Raw genomic sequence first — 14,469 nt, 5'->3', positions numbered from 1 at the left:
AAAAAAAAAAAAAAAAAAAAAAAAAAAAAGTAGCCACACTGGCTGCAGCCATTTTTTTATGCACAGCTAAGCAAACCCTACAGACAGCCATCTTCCTTTGCTGGAGCTCAGTGGATCTAGGGTGGTGGGAGGAATGTCTTAGAAAGCAGGGACCAGCAATGTATCTGAAAAACTCCCCTCGAGGGCTTCCAAGACCAGAGCCCTACAGTGGCACACAAAATGGTGTCTGTTGCCTGAGTTTCTGTTTATAGTGTCTTGTGATAGTTAGCAGTCAAACCTTTTCTTGTGACCTCAAAAAAAGTTCCTCCACCTCAGAAAACCTTTGATACGTTAGAATCATAATGCCTGTCTCATCAAGCTTTTGAAAGTACTCAAATTAATTATGTACTCAGCCTGGTACCTGTACAAAGATATCTTCAGTCCATGGTAGTTAACTGCTTTCTCCTCCTGCCTCTGCAGTGAGGACTGATGCTGTTTCTGGCATTAGCTATGGTCTTGGGGATCACTGTAATTGCCCTCTCCCTCAACTCCTGACCCCATTGCTGCTGTTAAATACAACCTCAATTCCTGGCACTGAGCCAGGTCCAGGTTCTCAGGGCTCAGGACTACTGACAATCAGGCCTGGGTTCAGGCTGTTGTATTTTACTAAGACCATTAAGACAGGAAAATAGGCAAACTCTTCATTCACAGGGATCCAGCTATCGTTGGGTCAGAAATTATTAGTTTCTAAAATAATAGGTACATTTGATGCTTTACACACACACACACACACACACACACACACACACACACATTTTTGTCTTCTTTTGGAAGAAGGCAAAGTAAATGATCTGGTTTATTTCACAGGCTCAAGCAGCCAACATGGAAAGGTCTCTTTGGCCTGTTCTAAATTCTCTAACAAGCCTCAAATTCACTGGCTATTTTAGAAGTCCACAAACTAAACTCTTTCTCATCTCCTAGCCAAAATGCCTTCAAAATCTATCTCCCAGAATTGATAGGTTGATAGGAACACCACCCCCACATAGGAAAGAAATTAAATAATTTAACTTTTAAAAAGTTAACTTCGTGACAATGGTGGCACACATTTTTAATCCCTGCTACTCAGAAGGCTGAGGCAGGAAGATTACAAATTCAAGGCCAGCCTGGGTAGCTTAGTGAGATGCTGTCTCAAAATAAAAAGGGCTGGGAGTGTAGCTCAGTGGCAGAGCTCTTGCCTAGCACAGTGAGGCCCTAGATTGAATCCCCATTCTTGGAGAGAAAAAAAGGGAAAAAAAAGAAACCTTTAACCCAAAAATCTAATCCCAGCAATCTCACCACACGGCAAAATCTCATGAAAAAAGGTTTTAAAGCACAGATGTCAAGATCCTAAAAGACTGCTTCTGCCTCTGGAGGTGGCCTTGGCGATCTATGGGTCTATAGCTTCTCCAGGTGATTCTGATGAAGCCCATGAAGCCACATTAGGGAACCACTGCTGTTCCCAATTGAATTGAAAACTGAGGTTTCTCTAAGGGGACTCCGGAAAACACAGATTCCAAAGAAGCCTCCATTGGGACCACATGGAATTACAAAGAGCCTAGTTCAAACACCGGATGTGTGCGTGTGGGGCGGGGTGGGGGTGAATACATGTTTAATTTTTGTGAGCTTTTGTCTGTGCATGCACCAGGCCTCTTTGGTCACAAGTAACATAAATCCACTAGAGTTAGTTTAAACCAAACTGGAGAAGGGTGTTGTTGTAAGGATGTATGGTGGTTCCCTGGAGCCCCAGGCAGAGTTGCAGCCAGACTTCCTGAAGGGAAGGGGCTTGAACAGGGGCTGAGGTGGTCACAAGAATTAACTTTGCAATTCTGGCCACGTCTCTCTTCTCTGCTCTGTGCAAAAGATGAATTCCATTTTATAGTCAAAATCTCTAAATCCCAATTCCATCTCGTGACCAGAGTCAGATACTGTCCTGAAGATCCACCCCTCGCATATACCCTGGTCTATCAACTGGAGCTGTTGTTGAGGGAGAGGGTCTCATGGTAGCTTCTGATGATCCCTTGCTGTTGGAAGAAAGCAGTTAGCAGTCATTAAACCCTAAACAGGGCCGGAGGTTTAGCTCAGTGGTTTCACTGCCTGCCTCGCAAGTGCAAGGACCCAAGTTCGATCTCTGGTACCAAAAACAAACAAGCAAATACCCTAAACAGACAATCTCCAAAAGTCTGATTTGCTTCATTCTGGTCCCTCCAACCACTCAATCAGTAGCTGGAGGGTTCTTTATGCTACCTGAAGTCCAAAATTACCTAAAAGACGTTTTAAAATATTGTGCCCAAGCCAGGAGTGGTAGTGTACGCATGTAATCCCAGCTACTCAGGAGGCTGAGTCAGGATGATTGCACGTTCTAGCCCAGCCTGGACAACTAAATGACACTGTGAGACTCTTTCAAACAATAAAAAGGGGCTGGGGATGTAGCTCAGTTTGAAGGCCCTGTGCCACAGGGCCCCAGTACTGCAAAGTGGAGGCAGGGAGGTTGACTTAGTATGATACCCTGGGATCAATTGTCAGTACAAAAACCAAAAACTTGTACCCAGGCTTTACACCTGGGCTGTAGTAGGAACACTGGGACATTTTTCAGAGCAGCCTTGTTGATTCCTATTTACAGTTAGGGTTGAGAATTCTAACCATAACTAAATAGGGAACCTACAAGCAATTTAGCCATTCCCTAATAATAACCAATTAAGAGGACAATTATTAAACTCCTGTAGTTTTCACATAGCTTAATTTTAAAGGCCATGATTATTCACACTTGACATTAAGCCACTTAAATGTTATGTTAAATTTCTTTTAAAAATAAGTTTCCTTTCTGGAGATCCTGAGGCGCTAGAACAAAGAATGCCTCTCGATAAACAGAGGTCCTCTAGACCACCTGCCCCTTTATTTCCAGGGTCCCCAGCTTGTCCGGGAATTCTCCAAGCTCCCTGCACCCTATATTGGATCCCACTGACTTTACTTGCCCCCATTCACAGGCCTGAGCTCCCAGAACCTCTGACACATTACCCTGCCCTCAGGATGGGACCAGAGACTCTGCCTCTCAGCCAGGCGGCCCAACACTGTTGGAAATCTTGTCCTTGTCCAAAGCAAAATGTCTTCATTTGCTCTGCTTTGTTTCCCCTCCTGGTAGTTTTCCCTAAACAATGAGTCAGCAAATGTTTCATAAATAGCTATGATGAGGGTTCAGTTCAAGATAAAAGAGAAAACCACCTCAGAGATCCCGGCACTGGTGAAAGTACCACAGTGACCCCTTCCGGTTTGGCCTAGCAAGGACCCCAAAGTGCATATGAAAGGGATCCCTTCCTCCGCTACAGGTTCTTTATAGCCCAGCCCAGGGCTCAGATTCCCTCCAACCTAGAGAGGGAGGGACAGGAGCAAGGGGAAGGGAGCCATCCTACCTAGTGGAGTGCAGCAATGAGGAAAAGGTATAAAGGGTGCTGCTTGTCCCAAGGCTGAAACTCTGATTCAGAGCCAGCAGCACAGACAGCAAGACCATGCTGCCTTCTGCAACGCAGAGAGGCAGTTAGTGCCAAAGCAGTAACTGAAGAGGAATGTCCAGCACAGGGCTGGGGACCTTTGTGTCTATAGAAAGGGCTCAGAGATGCCAAATGAGTCCTAGAGTAGTGATTTTTAAAGTATGGAACTCAGACAATCAGCATCACCTAGCACTGGCTTGGAAGTGCAAAGTCTCAGCCCTACCTTAGACTCACTGCACAGACAACACTGGGGCACGAACAGCAACGTGTGGCTTACCCACGCCTCCAGGCACATCCGAGGTGGCGGCACTTATCCCACACCTAAGACACTTCCAGGTTTTCAGATTCCTTTACAGGCTGTGAGAACTCAGAGATGTCATCCTAGCAAGAATTGCTGCCACCCTCCCAGACACCACCAGCTTCTCTCCCACCCCCATGCAAACTCTTCTTGTTGGGAATGGCTTCTGCATCAGACACCTTCTCTGGGGGCGCTGTGAGCAGGAGGAGAGGCAGACCCAGAGGGGAAAGCTGCCGGGAATCCTAGAGCTCTTACCAATCCAGGTCCAACCCCCAAAGATCTGTAGGAGTCACCCACTCACCTACCCAGGCTGTTGGGAAATTGCAGTCTTGAGCTTTGGAATGGAACTTGCTTGGTGTGCTATAGAACAAGGGAGATCAACTGAAAATAGGCTCTAGGGGCTGGGGTGTACTTCAATGACAGAGTGCTTCCCTAGCATGTGGAAGACCCCGAGTTCGATCCGACACGGGGAAGCAAAGGCCCCAAACTGAGCTGTGAACCTACGCACATTCACCTGTCGGTGCGTCCGGGGTGGGGGTAGGGGTTTCTACCCTTCCAGACAGCTCTAGGCTCCAGCCATCTGAATGTCAGGGCACCGGGGGTAGGAGCTCTGAGGCCACCATGCCCCAGGTCTCCCTGTCTGTCAGGCGGCTCTCAAAGCACTACCGGCCTTAGCTAGAAAACACACATTCGCTGGCTCCTTGCCACCTGCAGAACAGAAACTCCAGGAGAGGGGCCCAGCAATTTTGTGCTTTAACCAGCGCTCCAGGAGGTTCTCAGTCTCCCTCCACCCGAGTCCACGGAGCTAGGACCGCTGAACTGGGGATCCTGGGGATCAACTGCGAGCAGCCCCGCGGACTCCCAGGGCACCGTCCCTGCCCAGCACCGTGGGGTCGCAGGCCCGGGGCGCCAGCGGTGGCTTGCGGGAAGGAATGACGGCCGTGAGATTCCGCTCTGATTTATTTTGTTCCATGGGAGGAATAATTTGTTTCGTATTGGAATCAAAGCGCCTCTCGTGGCTCTTGCGTTTTATCTCGGCAGCTCTCGGCCCCGTGGGAAGGGGCTCGGCCGGGCGCGGCGGCTGCTTCGCATTAGGACAAGCATGGTCCCCATTATGCCGGCCGCTCTGGGCAGAGCCGGTCCCCGCTAACGGAACGCAGCTGACCGGCCTCTGCGGCGGCACCCAGGGGCCCACCACCCCTCCCAGCCTGCCTGGCCCCCGTTGCAGATGGCCCCGGAGGGAAGCGACGGGGTGACTGGAGCCCATCCCTGCCACGTGGTGTCACCGCGCCTGCCATCACACCGTGAGGGGCTCGCTTAAGGTCGGACACCATCCCCAGAAGGGCACCACACACCGGCCCTGTCTTTCCGGTGGAAGTAACCTCACAGGCCTTTAGGACCTGGGCCTGCCAAAAGTGGCCCCTGAGGAGGAAAGCATCGTAAGGATTCCCAAAAAAACCGTAAAAGAAAAATGATCCTCTTTTTGCCTGTTTCCACAGCACCTGAGCCCAGTGTGTCAGGGCAGAGCTGATAGCAGAGCACATCAGCGAAGACAGAATATATAATATAGAATGTAAAAAAAGAAAAGCCACACACCCAGTCCCAGTCCTGGGCAGACAAGGTGACGGTCCCACATCCACTGCGGAGGGAGGCAGTGTGTACAGCCCAGTGCTGTGCCTTCCACACCCTGCCTTCCCAGGGTGGCAACGGGACTGTGCCGGGACTTCAGGGCTTGGAGAAACAGCAAACAACCTACAACCACCAGAACAAAGATTGCATCACAAAAGCCCCCAGTGCTCTGGTCAAATTTCACACTTATTTTCTTTGATTTCATTGAATTTTTATTGCACAACAATACTGTAATAATAGTGGTGATTTACCTACACATAGGACAGAAATCCAATAGTCCAAAATCTGACCACTAACAAAGTAATGACTTTCATTTTTTCCATGTTGCTATATAATTCCTAGCCATTTAATAACTGCAGAATATTCAGCCATGTGGATGTTACTTTATTTTTTAACTCCCACATTTAAGATATGTCCAACTTGTCTACTACTATAAAACAAAAATTGCAATGACAGGTGACATTTGATGATTTCTTTCCTTAAATTATTTACTAGGGTGTGCAGTTTATTTTTATCACTTTTGTGATTATGTAGGAAATACTTTTGCAGACAAATTTAAAAACTTAGAACATTATAAAATTGGCCTTACTCCCAACTCAACTTTGCTCATTAAGCTTTTCTTGCCTCGGAACACTTACAGCACATGTCCCCTTTACCCCTATGATGTGACTGGGTTCAGTCATGTTTCACTTTGTATTTCATGGCTGTCTTGCCGGGAATCCATAACTGTAATATTGAAGGCAAAGACCATGCTTTTCTCATCTGGATAATAACCACAATAGCTACTTTTTATTGATAGCCTAGGCTGTTCCAGACTTAATACATTATCTCACTTAATTCCCACAAACTACATTTTATTTTCTTTTAATACATAAGGAAACTGAGACTGGTTAAGATAAAATAACTTGCGCAGGGTTCCCAGCTTGTAAATAGCAGCACTGGGGCAGAAATTGATTCCACATTCATGCTCTTGCCACTGTATAAATTTACAGCACGATTGCATTGGCTAGTTGACCTCTAAAAATCTCTTTTAATTCAGGATTGTATTAATTGTGATTAATTAATTAAGCTGTGATTAATAACTGGCCAAATCGTTGCATCAATTACAATACTTCAAGGCTTAAAAAAAAAAGAACTTAAACAATGAGTACTTCGTTGTCTCACAAGAGAAGATTCGCAGAGTAGTGGTTCCAGGCAATCGGTACATCCACTCAAAGACTGGGGCATCAGCTCTGCTACTTACAGACTTTCACCTACTGTAGCAGGCATCACAGATTTTGAAGTGTGTAACTGAGAAAGGACCCATCTCTTCCAGGCTCTTTCTGGGAAATCTGAACTGCTCTCCCAGCTCTCCGCATCCTCCCCACTCATCTCATGGGCCTGTACTGAAAAAGGAGGTAGGGGTGAATCACGTCTGGCTCACACAGACTAGATCTGCCAAAGAGTGGTGGCCGGGTCTGTGAGACTTGGATTTACTTCCAATCCTGAACAAAATCAGGGTCCTCTAAGAAAGGAAGCGAGAGACAGCTGTCCAGGAGACAGCTAACACTCTAATCTTTTTTTTTTTTTCATTAAGTTTATTGGTACATTTTAGGTATACAATACAGTTACATTCAGAGCTTTACATGGTGTATCTTGGTTCTTATTTTTTCCCCATTCCCCTGCCCTCCCTTCAATCCCTCCACCCCTCTCTATTTACAAAGACTTTGTTTCCATTTTTTCTTTTTTCACATTTTTTCTCTTCCCTTCTTTCCTTTCCCCTACCCCTTCCACTTCCCCTTCTCCATTAGACCTTTTCTTCCTATTTCACTTTTCCTAATTTATATGTTTAGCTTCTCACACCAGGGAAACTACTTGATATTTCACTTAATAGTATGGCCTCAATGTGCATCCTTTTAGCTACAAATGTCTCTAGTTTCTCTCTCTCTCTCTCTCTTTTTTTTTAGTGTCTCATTCTTTATGGCTGAGTAGTACTCCATTTTATAAACACACACACACACACACACACACACACACACACACACACACACACACATGTCTTCTTTATCCAGTCTCCAGTTGATGGGCAAATGGGCTGTTTCCAAGTTTTAGCTATTACAAACTGTGCTACTATAAACATGGGTGTACATATATCACTGTGGTTTGATTCTTTTGGGAAGGTACCCACAGAGGAATAGCTGGGTCAAATGGGACTTCTAATCCTCGTTCTTGAGATCTGTCCACTCCACATTGATTTCCACAGTGGTTGCACCTGTCTACAATCCCATCAACAGTGGCGAAGGGTTCCTTTCTCCCCACAACCCCACCGGTGTTTGCTGGTTGATTTCATGATAGCAGCCATTCTTTCTGGGGCTAACACCCTAGTCTTAAAGGAAATGTACCCACCAAAATTAATGCATGCACAAGCTAAGCAATTTTAAAATGTTCTTCTCTACTTGGAATATTCTATTTGTCTTTAAATCATTGTATAGTTGGAAGCAAATAAGTTAAATGTCTATTTTCAAATGATTGTGGTTTATAAGTTTCATTGGAGAAAGAAAAAGAGGTTCAGTTGTGTTCTAGAGATCAGACTGCCATTGAGATCAAAGGCTTCCTGCAGTCTGGCCCCTGCTCTCCTGGACTGCCTGATCTCTCTCCAACTCCCTGTGCAAATTGACAATTTCTTGTGGAAATATTTTGTCAGGGTCTTGCTCTGTTGCCCAGTCTGGCTCAAAGTCCAAGCAATCATTCTGCCTCCACGTCTGGAATATGTAGGACTACAGTCATGTGCCACCATGCCTGGCTCAAACTGTGTGTGTGTGTGTGTGTGTGTGTGTGCTTGTGTGCACACACACTAATTATTGAACCCAAGGCCTGGAGCATGCTGGGCAGTTGCTCTGCCACTGACTACACCTCCAGTCTCTCTCTTGGAAATCTGTAGTTCCAGTGTCCAAGAAAGGGAGCCACTTCAGAAGTTGCTAGAGTGGCTGCGCCCTGGAGTCGTGAGTCACCCTGGGCCCAGTATATCCTGGCCAAGGAAGCCTGACAGCTGAGGTCAACCTCTTGGGGAAGGTCTTGGGGTGTGAGGGTGGGCACCTCCGACTTAAAGGACAGACCCTTAGAGTTCCTTTTGCTTTTCTTTGGCCTTCTCAGAAAAAAACCAAACAAACAAACAAAAACTTTGTGGTATGCATGTGTGTGTAGTGCTGAGGTTTAAACCAAGACAGGACTTACATCTCCAACTCTTTTTATTTTTATTTTGAGTCTAGGTCTTGCTGAATTGTCCAAGCTGGGCTTGAACTTGTGATCCTGCTGCCTCAGCCTCTTGAGTGGCTAGGATTGCAGGTGTGGGCCACCACTGCACCTGGCTGCGTATTTTTATATTTTACTCCCATCTCTCACAGAGGTTGCTTCATGGCAGGCAAGTGAATTAAGCCAAAAAGATTCAATTCCAGGATTTTTTCTGGGACTGAAGGTGAAAAGAAGTTCTCTTTCTATTAGCATGGATAGCCATAGGAAAGAAACAAACCTGCAACTTTTGAGAGAACAGAAGTATAGGAATTATGCCTCAGAATAAAACCAACACAAAGGACAGAAGAGAGATTGAGTTCTGACATTATCTGAGCTTGAGCTCCTGGATCCAGCCATACCTGAAGATCTGCTGGGTATTTTCAGTGACAACTGGATACCTTTCTCTCTCTCTCTCTCTCTCTCTCTCTCTCTCTCTCTCTCCATCTTTTCTTTTCTTCCTTCTTCCCTCCCTCCCTTCCTCCCTCCTTTTCTTCCTTCCTTCCTTATGGGCATAGTGGCACATTCCTCTCATCCCACTTGGTGGGCTGAATCAGGAGGTTTACCATGAGTTCAAGGCCAGACTGGGGTATATAGTTATTTTAAAGTCAGCCTGGAATACATCTTGAGACCCTGTCTTCAGAAAACAAAAACAAATGTACCAATATACTTAATAGAAAAAAACTTAAAATGCTTTTCTAGTTATCTGAAAAATGTCATTAATATATGTATGGATATTACATAAATCTAACTTGCAAATTGCTTTTGGTAGTATAAATATTTTAACAATATTGATGCTTCCAATACATGAAAATAGGATGTCTTTTCATAATTTTTATTTCCTATTCACCTTCTTTCCCCAGGGCTTTGTAATGTTCAATGTACAGATCATTTACTTTCTTGGTTAAAGTTAGCCCTAGTTTTTTTTTTTTTCCTTTGTAGCTATCATGAGTGGGATTGCTTTTTCGTTTCTCGTTCAGCAGATGTACTGTTGGTATATAAAAATGCCACTGATTCTGCATATGTCCAAAGGAAGTGAAATCAATATATCAAGATAACCTCCCATGGTTATCGCAGCACAACTCACAGTAGCCAAGATACAGAATTAACTGGAGTTCACTGATGGAAGAATGGAATTTTAAAATGTGACATATATACACAATGGAATACTATTCATCCACACAGAACACTGAAATACTACCATTTGTAACAACATGGATGGACCTGAAGTGCATTGTGTTAAATAAATAAATAAATAAATAAATAAATAAATAAATAAATAAATAAACAATCCCCTCCTTAAATAAATAAATAAATAAATAAATAAACAAACAATCCCCTCCCCGCAGAGCAGCGTCCTTCGTGCTGGGAAGTAGGCAGGCATCATCATGCCCAGCGCTTCCTTTCCTTTCTTTCTTCCTTCTTAAGCATAAGCAACTTCACTGTGGAAATCGGTGTGGAGATTTCTCAAAAAACTAAAACTAAAACTGAAAGTGTCATTAAGGGTTAAAATGAAAAATTGATCATGTGAGATAGGAAGAAAAGATTCAAATGAGTCGGGAAAGTGGGGAAAAGGAAAAAATTTGAGAAAAGGAAAAAAAATGGAAACAAAGTCTTGGTAAATAAAAAGGGATGGAGGGGGTGAAGGGAGGGCAGGGGAATGGGAGAAAAATAAAACCAAGACCTGTCATGAAAAGGTACAAGTCCTGAATGATGAATGTAACTGTGTTGTACTAAAATGTACCAATAAAAGAATTGAAGGGAAAAAAAAACTAAAACTAGAAGTTCCATTTGACCCAGCTATACCTCTTCTTGTTATCTTCCGAAAAGAATTAAAAGCATCATACCACAATGATAAATGCTCACCCATCTTCTTAGCAGCACAGTGTGTAACAGCTAAATTTTAGAAACAGCCCAAATGCCCATCAACTGACCAGTGGATAAAGACAATGCGGGTTTTGGGCCAGGGATTTAGCTCAGTGGTGCTGCCACCTGCCTTGCAAGGGCAAGGTCCTGAGTTCAAACAGTACCAGAAAAAAAAAAAGATGTGGCTTTTTGTATACAATGGAGTACTACTCTGCCATAAAAGAGGGATGAGCTTCAGACATTTATAGCTAAAGGATGGACCTTGAGACCATACTTCTAAGTGAAATAAGTTGGACACACATGTTTAAATACCACATTGTTTCTCTGGTGTGAGAAATTGAAAGTAGAAACAAGGACTGAAATGTAGAATGTATGTTGGGAAATGGGAACGGGAACAAGGGAGGATGGAGGGAGAAAGGAGGGAAGGGACAAGAAAAAAAGTGAAAATAGAAGGAAAAAATGGAAACAAAACTTTTGTACATAGGGAGGTGAGAGGTCTGAGGGAGGGAATGGGATAACATGAAATAAAATTTATTTTGAAAAAACATAAGCAACTTGATTCCATCCTGCAATCCACAGACTACTGACCAGTATATAAGGCCTGAGTTATAGAAAGCAAAGCCACTGACTGAGGCAGAAGAGTTCTCCTCAAGAGGCTCCTCAGGGCCCGAGGACGACAGGCTGCACTGCATCCCTGCCCAGGTAAACAGGTGCAACTTGGAGCAAGGGGACGGCATCCGTCCACCTTTACAGGGGGACACACATGAACCCCCTGTGCTCAAGATCACAGCTTCATAGCAGGTGCTCCCTGGGCAGGAAGAGAGCCATGAAGATCTGGGCAACAATGGCAGAAAAGTGTCACCACTTTCAAGTGGCTTCACAGGTGGCCAGATTCCACTGGGAGGCTGGACAGCCCCAAGAGGAAGGTGAGAGACGCACCGTGAGCTCTCCGAGGCATCCCTGGAAGAGCACCTGAAGAGAGAGCAGTTTTGCAATGAGCAGAGGCCTTGTGCTCTGCAGACAGACACTGAAGCCACTAAGGACAGAGCTAATGCTGGGGACCCACAGCACTCACAGAAGGAAAGACTCAGTGGACCTGTTTCGATCACTTATCCTGAGGATGCCCAGGGGAAGTGGGCTGACCACAGGCTTCACCCATGACCTGGGCACTAAGGTTTCTAGCTTCATCTGTCTGGCACCAAAACAGCAGGGATGCCAGGCCCAAAGGGACTGCACATTTTGGGACAGCCAAAAACGACAATCTGAGGACTGAGGCTCCTGACATTGAGCAAGATGAATCATTTCAAGAGGACCCCAGCCTGTGTTGTTTCTTTCCCACCTGAGTCTGCAGAACATCAGCAAGTTCTCTTCTTGTGGTCTCTGTCCTCTCCCGGAAAAGCTGTCAGGGAAGAGACAGGTTTAGTGTGCCCAAGGTGACTTGGGAAGGGAGTCTCAGTAACAGAGATGTGCAGAAGCCTGGCTCCTCCGTGTCCCTAGGGCCCTGGGTGCAGGTAGGGATGAGATCTAAGACATCTTCTTGAGCCCTGGATAGGGCAGCCATGATTGGCCAGGTGTCCTCTCCTCTGAGGGAAATGTAAGTAGCCTATCCGGGAAGCACTTATGAGAACTCCAGCAAGCAAGCAAACAGACAAGTGCGAAACCTGTTTTGCAAAGGGAAGGACAAGAGAAAATTTTAGACCCAGGTGCTCCAAGATAGAAAGCAGCTCACACATGATGCGGGGGGCTTATCCATGGTCACACAATGAATTAGTGACTGTCTTAGTTACTTTTGTCATTACTGAGGCAAAATACCCAACACCCACAAGTTAAAGGAGGAATGGTTTATTTTGGCTCAGTTTGTAAAGGTTTCCATTCATAGTGAGTTGGCCCCAAGGCAGGGTACTATGGCAGAGGGGCATCACAGAGAACAGTCCAGCAAACAAACAGTGAAGCAGCAACAGCAAGCCTCCCCTTTTCCTTTTATCCCATCCAGGCCACAAGTCTTTTGGGTGATGCCACCCACACCCAGGGTGGGGCTTCCCATTACCCACACCCAGAACAATGCTAAACCAATCTATGGACTAATCCAATCATCAAACCCTTAACCACATCCACAGACCCTACATCCAAGTGCCTCTGAAAACCCCCATCTATTAGCATATGAGACTTTGGGGGACATCTAGATACAAGCCATAACAGTGACACAGCCAGCAGCCAAACCCAGGCGCCCTGACTGCAGGTCCAGGGTTCTGTGCCCTATGCTACAGAACCTATTCCTGATGGAAATCTCCATATTCCAAAGAATGGGAAAATTAGCATGTAAAAAGGAAGAGGAGGGAGGGAAAAGGAGGAGGAAAAAGGAAGGGAAAGGAAAAAGAAAGAAAAGAAACAAAAGGGGAAAAAATAGGATTTCTACACCTTGTCTTTGTCTTCCCACTTGGACTTCACAGTCTGGAATTTTTTTTTTTCAGCTTTAATTGAGTTTGTTGGTACATTTTAGGGATACAGTACAGTTACATTCATTGTTGGGATCATGTACCTCTACATGACAAGTCTTGATTCTCATTTTTTCCCCTTACCTCTGCCCTCCCTTCACCCCCTCCTCCCCTCCCCATCTACAAACACTTTATTTTCATCTTTTCATTCTCTCACATTTTTTCTTTTCCCTTTTTGTTCTTCCCTTATGCATCACACCTTCCCTACACCTTTAGCTCCTTTCTTCCCATTTCTAAAGGTCAGTAATCTTATTAGAATCTTATGCATTGTTGCAGATTATTCACACCAGGGACACTATTCGGTATTTACACATGTGTGACTTATTTATTTCACTTAGGAGTATATCTTCAATATGTATCCATTTTACAGTCTGGAATTTTATAGTGGGAGCTCATTACCATTGTTTCCTTGGGCCAATTCCCATTGCCCTGACCCATAAAGTTGCAGCTTTATTTATTGCCCCCAACCAATTGGATAGTAACAACCATAGACATCATTGTATAATTGTAATCTGGGCTCTTGTGGCTTTTTTTCTCATCATTATTATTTTTATTCATTTTTCCCATCATTTATTGTGCCCTGTATTAGTTAGGGTTCTCCAGGAAAATGGAACCAGTAGATCTATAGAGATATAAGGAGTTGACTCTTATGATTGTAGGAGCAGGTCCAAAAAAAAAAAAATCTGCAATCCATAGTTAGCAGGATGGAAATTCCAGGGCTCCCTTTGCAGCCTTGATTCCAGAAGCAGCCTGGAGGTAGAATTCTTTCCTTTTTAGGGGACCACAGTCATTTTTGTTAAGGTCTTCATGTGATTGGATGAGGCTCACCCATAGTATGGAGTGTAATCTGCTCTACTCAAGGTCTACTGGTTTAAAAGTTAATCATATCTTTCAAAAAATGTCTTCATAGCAATACTGACACCTTCTACCACAGCCTAGCCAGAATGACACATAGAACTCACTATCACACACCCTTGCCCTGCACACTGATCCTCTCAACACTAACCACACAGGGCAGCTACCATTATCCTCATCCTTCAGAAGACAAAGCCAGCAGCTTAGGCCTACAGGAAGTTGTGAATCATATCTGGAACCCTAGTCCCCTCTCCTCACCCACACTTCCCTCTTCCTCACCAGTTTCTGCCTTACTTGCCAGAGCTGAAAAGCTGCTTCTAGACCACAGGTTCTCAGTCACTGCTGCTCATTAGGATCACTGTGAAAACTGATCGCATGAACGACACCACGGCACAGACCCCACCGCTGGAGACTCTGACTCAGTTGATCACAAGTGGGGCTGGCACCTTTCCTCTGTGGAATGTAGATTGGCCCGTTGAGATAAAACCTAAAGGGACCAGGGACTTAGCTCAGTAGTTCCTTCCCCTGCCTCACAAAGGCAAGGTTCTGAGTTCAA

General features: G+C 44.9%; 1 pseudogene; it reads right to left on the bottom strand.

Annotated features, from left to right (window-relative positions):
- The window catches only part of LOC104863244, a 33,413-nt pseudogene that overhangs the window by 840 nt on the left and 18,104 nt on the right, over positions 1-14,469 (bottom strand).

The sequence above is a fragment of the Fukomys damarensis genome, unplaced genomic scaffold (assembly GCF_012274545.1).
Source record: "Fukomys damarensis isolate Sample0158 unplaced genomic scaffold, DMR_v1.0_HiC HiC_scaffold_37, whole genome shotgun sequence".
In the NCBI taxonomy this organism is placed as follows: domain Eukaryota; kingdom Metazoa; phylum Chordata; class Mammalia; order Rodentia; family Bathyergidae; genus Fukomys; species Fukomys damarensis.
The sequence above is the reverse complement of the archived record's forward strand: the minus strand, read 5'-3'. Positions and strand labels throughout refer to the sequence as shown.